This window comes from Crinia signifera, chromosome 3 (genome assembly GCF_055691185.1).
Source record: "Crinia signifera chromosome 3, ASM5569118v1, whole genome shotgun sequence".
Taxonomy (NCBI): Eukaryota; Metazoa; Chordata; class Amphibia; order Anura; family Myobatrachidae; genus Crinia; species Crinia signifera.
Window position 1 is genome coordinate 256,034,726 of NC_139219.1, and position 8,792 is coordinate 256,043,517.

Here is an 8,792-nt window from a genome sequence, read left to right on the forward strand (position 1 = left end):
CCCCACCCCCCAAAGTGCTGCTGAAAGTCTTCTCTGCTGGCTTCTCATGGAGAGGAGACTAGAGAAGTAGGCAACCCTGATCTACTGACAATTCAAAAAAATGGGGGTTCCAATTCCAAATTCCAATTTTGGGGTGCAGTAGTATAATATTTCCTCCAGGTTATAGTGTTATTGCAGTATATCTTATTCCTTGTCCTCCAGCTCCAAGATGTAAGATATGCTTAGTGCTGGAAAAAAATGGGCGTGCCCAGACTCACGGTAAATATGGATTTGTACAAGCCCGTAGCGTTTTCTTTTTCAGGCTCTTCTCTATTCTCTCTTCTCTGGGTGGAAGTCTGTGTTGCTACAGGTGAAGATCTCTGTTGTTGCTGGTGAAGATGTGATCTCTGTGGATATTAAGTGCGTGTAAAAAAGAAGTGTTTTAGCGTCTGCCCCCCCAAGGTTTCATGATAAATACTTCCCACACTGCTACACTGCCAACGGCCCAAATAAGAAAGCTGGGGTTGCAATCCTGATTTCACAGCACTGTCCATTTTCCCTTTCCACACAATATTCAGACCCTGAGGGTAGGTACTTAATCTTGACAGGTCATCTGGACAGTAAGGAGGTGACTATAGTTTCTAGCTATGCCCCTAACTCTAAGCAGGTTGCTTTTTGCAGGAGGCTTCTCTCTAAGACCCAGCAACTAGCTAAAGGGGCTTTAATTTAATTAGGAGATTTCAATTTAGTCCCAGACCCTTCAATAGACAGCTCGAGACCACATGCTACATCCCGCCACCATCCTCATACCCCCCCACTAGAGGTATTCGCCAGCTTTTTGCAGAATTTGACCTTTACGATTTGTGACGGGTTAAAAACCCAACAATGCGGGATTACACCTTCTATTCCTATTCTCATGGTACATAAACGAGAATTGACCTTGCCATTTCAGTCAGATGGTCCATTAACTCCTTTCATTTAGTTAAGATCCTCCCTCGGACGTGGTCAGACCACGCTCCGCTCTTCTTGAAATGGGACATCGCTAATAGGAAGATAAGCCCTGGTCCGTGGAGGCTGGGTATCCAAAGCCTCACTCATCTTGAGTCTCGACAGGCAATACAGAAATCCCTAGAACACTATATTCTAGAGAACCCACCTGAGGACACTTCCACCTCCAACTATTGGTGTGCTCTTAAAGCAGTAGTGCGTGGATCAGCGATTCAGATAGCCTCCAAACTCAAAAGGGACCGGAAATGTTCCTTAGAAAGAGCAGAAGTATCTCTTGCCTCCTTGGAGGCTTCCCATAAGGCTGACCCTTCCGATAGATCGCTTTTTAAACAATTAAACGATACTAGAGACAAAGTTAATAGACATTATCTCTCTATTGTACATCGTAACATCGCTAGATTGAATCAGACGTTTTATCTCCTCAGTGACCGGGCAGGAAGAATGTTGGCCAGAAAGTTGAGAGGCAAGAGAGCTAGGGAGAGGATCCACATGATCCACTCGGAGCATGGCTCGAAGGTCGGCGATCCGGAGGAGATCGCTAATGTTTTTTCATTATATTACTCTAAGCTTTATCATTTGAAGGATGATCCCTCTACGCCTCAGCCCAGTGTCGGGGGGATGAGGGACTTCTTTGATAAGATCTCCCTCCCGTCGCTCTCTGGGGAGACTTGCCTATCTCTCAATGCTCCCTGTACTCCTGAGGAGGTCCAGTGTGCCATTGATTCTCTTCCTTCTGACAAAGCCCCGGGTCCTGATGGTTTCCCATCAAACTTTTCTAAGACATTTAAAAATCAGCTGACCCCGATGCTTGTAAAGCTCTTTAATGAGGCCTCTGACACTAAGTGTCTCCCCCCTGAGATGCTTGAATCTCGCATCGTTACAATCCCCAAACCTGGCAAGTCCCCTTCTTCTGTCCAAAATTACAGACCCATAGTGCTACTTAATACTGACTTAAAACTGTATGCTAAAATGGTCGCTAATCGAATAGGCCCATTACTCCCATCCCTCATTAAAAATGATCATGTAGGTTTTGTGTTAAACAGACAGGCCCCTGATAACACACGCAGGGTGATTGACGTCATGGAACACTGCTTAGCAAAGAAAGACCCTCTCCTAGTCCTCTCCTTAGATGCAGAGAAGGCCTTCGATAGACTCCATTGGGGCTTTATGAAAATGGCCTTAGAGAGATTCGGCTTTCAAGGCTGGATATTAGATTCTATTCTGGCCCTCTACACTTGTCCCTCCGCCAGGGTTTTCTCTAATGGCTGTTCTTCTGTGAGCTTCCAAATTACCAATGGCAATCGTCAAGGGTGCCCCCTTTCCCCCTTAATTTTTGCATTGGCCATTGAGCCCTTGGCAGAGTGTATAAGATGTGATGATTTAATCCTAGGCCCTTCAATTGGTGATCTCTCTCATAAAATCAGCCTGTTTGCCGACGATGTCCTATTATGCATTCTGGACCCCATCCATTCTCTGCCTGCTTTGCATAAGGTTTTACAAGAGTATTCAGAGGTCTCTTTCTATAGACTTAATACTAACAAGACGGAGGCTCTCCCACTGGGCCTTCCTCCTGATGCGGTCGCTGAGCTGAGAAAAACATATAATTATTCATGGCAGTCTAGCTCCTTAAAATATTTACATCTAGCTTCTGGAAAGCATGTTATTGACTGTAACTATAATCCCTTGTTGAAGGCGTTTTCGAATTTAATCGGGGACTGGATGTTACATGACGTCTCTTGGCTTGGGAGAATCGCTGCGGCCAAAATGGTGTTATTACCAAAATTAATGTATCTCTTTAGAGCTGTCCCAAGGCTCCCCCCAGGTCTACCCTTCAAAAATTCAATCAGCTCCTAGCTAAATATATCTGGAGGGGAGCTAGGCCTAAGATAGCTAAGAAGACGCTGGTCAGGCCTAAGAGGTCTGGGGGAGTGGCCTTTCCAGATTTAGATCTCTATTTAGCTGCTTGTGTTCTAAATCAGATTAGAGACTGGACTGCATCTGTGGCCCAAAAGCCCTGGGTGACCTTGGAGAGTTCCTACTCACATCCTGTCCCTTTAGCTGACCTTCTATGGCTCCCTCCTTCCATTTCACGTGGATATGCATCTACAGATGGAGCCGGGGTTTTCTTCGCAGGGGATGGCGGCAGAATCGCCAGCCGCCATCCCCCGCCAGCCGCCATATGCTCTGCGAAAGAGGATGCGTGCACACGAGATGCGCGCGCGTCCACTTCCGACGGCGCTTTCCCCGGGTCCCCGCTGGCTTGCCGGCGGTCACCCGGGGTCCCCACCGCCTCCCCGCACCCCCCCCCCCCACCGCCTCCCCTAACCCTGTCCGTCTCCCTGAAGCGGAGACGGACAGGGTTCCCGTCGCCCGGAAACTGAGACGCGCGTGAGACGCACATGCATCTCAGTCAGATGGACGCCGGGCTGCTGGCGGATCGCCAGCGGAGACAGTCTGTCGATTCGCCAGCAAGAGGGAGCCTGGCTCCATCTGTAGGTGCAAATCTATCCAATCTTCACTAGAGGTCTGGCACAAACTAGTTGACTCTACAGGAAAGGCTACCTTCCCAGCCGCCCCTTTATCACTCAAGGCCCTTAAGGCACTAATTCCTATCCCCCAACTGGGCAAGTGGATCAATCTGAGCGTATCCTCATTGGGAGATTTATACACAGACGGACAATTGCGATCCTTCTCCGACCTGCAGAATACTGGAGCTTCACCTTTTCAAAGAGAGACTTCTTCATTTACTTACAACTCAGAAGTTGGCTCCAATCACACTTACACACCCCAGTCAAACCTCCCTATTTCCCACCTAGCCTCAAATGTTTAGTAAGTGCTCCCTCCCATAGAGGAGGAATTTCTAGGTGGTATTCTTACCTTCTCTCCCTCCAGGATAGCGCTAAAACCGCTCCCCAGTTGAGTTGGGAAAGGGATCTGAACAAGTCACTCTCAGAGGAGGAATGGGATGTTATATTTGAGTCTTGCTTTAAGATTTCTCTTTGTTTACACCATTCTGAGATGTTTTTTAAACTTATTCACAGGGCTTATTTCACCCCAGATAGGCTCCATAAGATCTCGCCGACTGTTTCAAATTTATGTTGGAGGAAGTTTGGACACGTGGGAAATATTTTACACATATTCTGGGAATGCCCTGAGCTACGGCCTCTCTGGGGGGAGTTGTTTCTGAGGTTAAGCTCCATATTAAAACGTCCTATTTCATTAGATCCGGCCCTAGCATTGCTCCACATTTTCCCTAATTCACTGTCTACAGCTGACAAATACATTGTTGTACATGTGTTGATTGCGACAAAAGCTGTCATAGCTAAGCTATGGAAGTCGGACGCAACCCCAAATATAGACTCCATCCTCAAGAAGGTACATAAACACTACATGTTCGAAACCACAGGGGCTAGTTATTCCAGTGCCCCAAACTCAATACATATGAAGTGGTTTGGCTGGTCCTCTTACTGTGATGAGGTGGGCCGTTCCAATCTGGTTAGCGATGCCCTGGACTTGTCTATCCTTGTCTCTTAGATCCATCTCCAGGACCAAGCGGTAGTGGTTCATGTAATCATGTAATATACCTTATTGCTCCTGTGTTGGACAGCATCTTTATTGGTTCAAATACTGGCATGGGTTGTTTTTTGATGTGACATTTGCCCATATCTTTGAGAGTGTATTTTCATGTGTAAACTTTTAAAACTATGTTGGCAATACTGTATCATTTATCTCCCTCCCCCCTGCCCCTCCTTTCTCTTTTTTCTGTACCCCTCACTCCCCCCCCCCCCTTAAAAAACTGTCTGTTTGGACGACATTTCTCTTAATAAAAATTTAATGTGTAAAAAAAAAATTCATTAAAATTTTCATTAAATACTTAAGATCACCAAAGTGCATTAGCTTTATCTCGTGACAGGCGTACCTCATTCACCAAGATGGGGGGAGGTTAACACATATCAAGGTACTGTATATTTAGTGTGTAGTGACTTTAAATCGTACCGAACTCAGTCTAGAATATTTCTTTCAAAACAAGTAGTGGTTTCTTTGGGCCTTATTCTAGTTCACTCTTTCCGACAAAATCCTTCTTAGATGGACAAAACCATGGGCCTTATTCTGGTCGATACGTACATTTCCGAATTCTTTCGGATGGCGTTTTTTAGCCGTCTGCGCATGCGTGGGCAACGCTATGCGCATGTGCCACGCAAGGTCTCCGTACTCGTTCTCACTAATACCATACAGAAAAGTGCACCGCATTCACTCGTGAAATATGGGCGTAATATGGGCGTCATTCGGAACTACACAGGGGCGTAGTTTCAAAGTGGGCTAAACTGGGCGTAAACATGGGCGTACACGAGGGAGTGCACTAATTCTGGTAGGCGTGCATTCGGACAGAACACCGACTGCAAACGAACCAAAAGGCAGAAAATATGCGGTCTCCATAAGCAAGTATTGCTTTGCGGACACCACTCGGTCATGCGCTAGGCATTCGGAACGCCCAATTAGTACGGCCGTACCTGAACCAATGTCAGCTGAACACAATACAATCCACTCCTCTACTCATTAATTACACTCTTGTCATTGCTTCAATTGGAACCATTGCAGCTTAAATGGACCATTACAAAACACACACATATATGCTCAAAGCACGGCTGCATTTTTTACACACATTTACACTGCAAGCAATGGACAGAACTTGCTATCACTAATATAAATATCCATGTCACTTTTACATTCACCAATAACATCGGTGTGTACGGGCAGGTTCTCGTCCGTTCTGACGCTGTAAGACCGTGCAGACGCTGTAAGACCGTGCAGAATATGTGTGTGTCCACCGCACACGCAAGGTTTGGATGTCGTCTGTAAACACGCCCTGTTCTTAAAGTGTGAGTCCGTCCAAATGCGGAGGACCTGTGGGCGTTTCTTCGTACGATGTCCGCACAGCGTGGCGTGCGGTCCGCTCCGAAAGAATTCGGAAATTTACGCACCAACCAGAATAACCTCCCATGTGCACTGCAGGGGGGGGGGGGGGGGGCAGATTTAAAATGTGCAGAGAGAATTAGATTTGGGTGAGTTATTTTTTTTCTAAGCAGGGTAAATACTGGCTGCTTTATTTTTGCACTGCAATATAGAGGTCATTTTGAAGTAAAACCCCACCCAAATCTAATTCTCTCTGCACAAGTAACATCTGCCCCACCTGCAGTGCACATGGTTTTGTCCACCTAAGAAGGATTTTGTCAGAAAGAGTGAACTAGAATAAGGGCCTTTATGTGAATTTCTCCTCTTTTCTTTATACTTTCATTGTGTCCCGTGTATACATATAAAACTAAATAGTCGTGAAATACTGTACTGTACATACACCAGATACTTTCAGATTTCTCTTGCTGTACATCAGCAAATGCGTTCCACCATTGAATCACATGGGAAACGCATACCCATGAGACTTGCTACCACCAACTATTGAGAGCAAACATCCGGAGCAATGCAACTTTGTCAAATAAAATAAAAACATGTTCTACTTCTTATGTATACAGTAGGTTCTAAAGGCACTGATCACGCCTACATGGTACAGGCCACACCCACACAGCACTGGTCACACCTACATGGTACAGACCACACCTACACAGCACTGGTCACACCAACATGGTACAGGCCACACCCACATAGCACTGGTCACACCTACATAGCACAGGCCACACCCACACATCACAAGTCACACCTGCATGGTACAGGCCACACCCACACAACACTGGTCACACCTACATGGTACAGGCCACACCCACACAGCATTGGTCCCAGCTCATCTAATTTTCAAAATTGACCCATAACCATTTTCTAGCACAAGGGTATGGGGCTCTTAATTACCCATGTAAATAATAGATATGCAGTCCTACGAAGTCGAAGGGGCAAATGTAATGGGCATGGGTCATTAGGTCTACACAAGCTAGGTTGACATACATTAGGTCGACCACTAAAGGTGACAGGCACTAGGTTGACACCTATTTCAGGTTGACAAAAGGTTAACACAAGCACTGGTCAACATGGTAAAGGTCAACCTGCATAAGGTTGACAGTTTTTTGTTGTCATTGTCATAGTAAGTCGACATGGAGACCATTCCCAATGTACCACGTTCGCTTGCCATGCTTCGAGCACACTATTAGATTCCCACTCTATGCCCACTTCAATAGTTAAGAATGAAAAACCACCTGTTTTTGAAAAAAAAAAACTGAAAAACTCATATCGACCTAATGCACCATGACCAAAAGAGGTGTCGACCTAGTGGCTGCCGACCTTTAGAGGTCAACCTAACTTGTGTAGACCTAATGATGTATCTCAGTTAACTAAGATGGGAGTTCTATTGAAGATGTAATGTTGCCCATAGCAACCAATCAGATTCTACTCCTTATTTATTTAGCATCTTCTAGAACAGGGGTCAGGGAAGTTTTTTTACCTTTTACCCCAAAATATATTTTGATAAGCCAACATTACCCCTTGATTTGAAAGGAAGAAAATCATGTTATTGCAATACACAATGTACCCCCAGAAATTGATGCTATATAATGCTAGTACAGTAAACAGCCTGGCAGCCATTGATGAGGATTACCATGTATTGCTGTGGGTGGTACTACATTTTTACCACCCACAGCCATACATAGTAAGTAAGTAAGTAAGTTTAATTTATATAGCGCACTTACTCCAACAGGACTCAAGGTGCTTGATCACATGGTAATCATCATCATTATCAATGGCTGCCAGGCTGTGTGTGGTATAGCCATTGATAATGTGATGTCCAGGCACAGGGGCGTAGCGCCAATTTTTGCGCCTCCCCGCTGGATAATCCCCCCCTCCCCCCTAAATTTAACGCTGCCTTCCCGTTCTTACCCTGCCTCCCCCGCCGCGCCTGTATTCGGCCGGGAGTCAGGAACGCATATCTACTAATCTGCGTCCCGGCGCCTGGCTAATTGAGTCAAATGTCTATTACAAAATGGTCGCCTCCTTACAGCAGACCGTTTGTAAGGATGCTAGAGGAGGCCGTCGCTGCCTCCTCTAGCATCTTTACAAATGGGGCTTCTTGCTCGATGCCAAGGGGGACTGGAATTTCTCATTGCCAAGGGGGACTAAAATTTCTCGTTGCCAAGGTGGACTGACTGCATGTCCGGAAGATGTCAATATCGTTACCAAAGAGTGGGGGGAGGGGAAGTGCATGAGCAGAGCATGGTGTTCCTCCTGGAGAGGGTCATATTGGGAGGTATTTGGGTTGAAGGGTGATATTGATGGATTGGGGGCATTAGATATTTTGACAAATCCGGTGATGTCAGCTGCTCGCCCCCTGTGCCTATGTCACCCGGAAATTCTCCATGGGAATGCCCAGCACACCACCACAGCAAAGCCCCTTACGCATTATGCCATGGTAGAAGCAGTGATATAAGTTTCCTATCAAATTAACATGGGAAAAGTTTAGTCTTAAAATAATTTTTTTTCTTCAAATTTGTTCTAGTGCAGATTAGAAAATGAAAACTAAGTATTTAATTGCTATGGGTATCACATTCAGTGCCAGATTTATCACTAGCCCCGTGAGGCACCTATCATGGACCAGCCAGCCGCCACCAACCAGGCACTCCGAATTGACATCCGGGCAGAGAGCTGCCCGGCTCCCCCCCCCCCCCCTCTCGATCTGCAGCACTCCCCCGCTCGTTCCCTCCCTGCTGCGCCGAGCCGTCGGCACCCTAGCTACAGAGCAGTTGTCGGATTGTGCAAGCAGCCTACACCTCAGTCACTGGCTGTGCGCGCAGGCTGTTCAAGGAGGCGGG

At 46.3% G+C, this 8,792-nt stretch overlaps 1 long non-coding RNA gene across 1 annotated transcript in view; it reads right to left on the reverse strand.

Moving 5' to 3' along the window:
• Positions 1-279: 279 nt before the first annotated feature.
• The window catches only part of LOC146062710 (uncharacterized), a 55,810-nt gene continuing 47,297 nt past the window's right edge, over positions 280-8,792 (reverse strand). The window contains exon 3 of the long non-coding RNA XR_014471481.1: positions 280-386. This is a non-coding gene — a long non-coding RNA (uncharacterized LOC146062710). The remainder of the gene's footprint in view (positions 387-8,792) is intronic.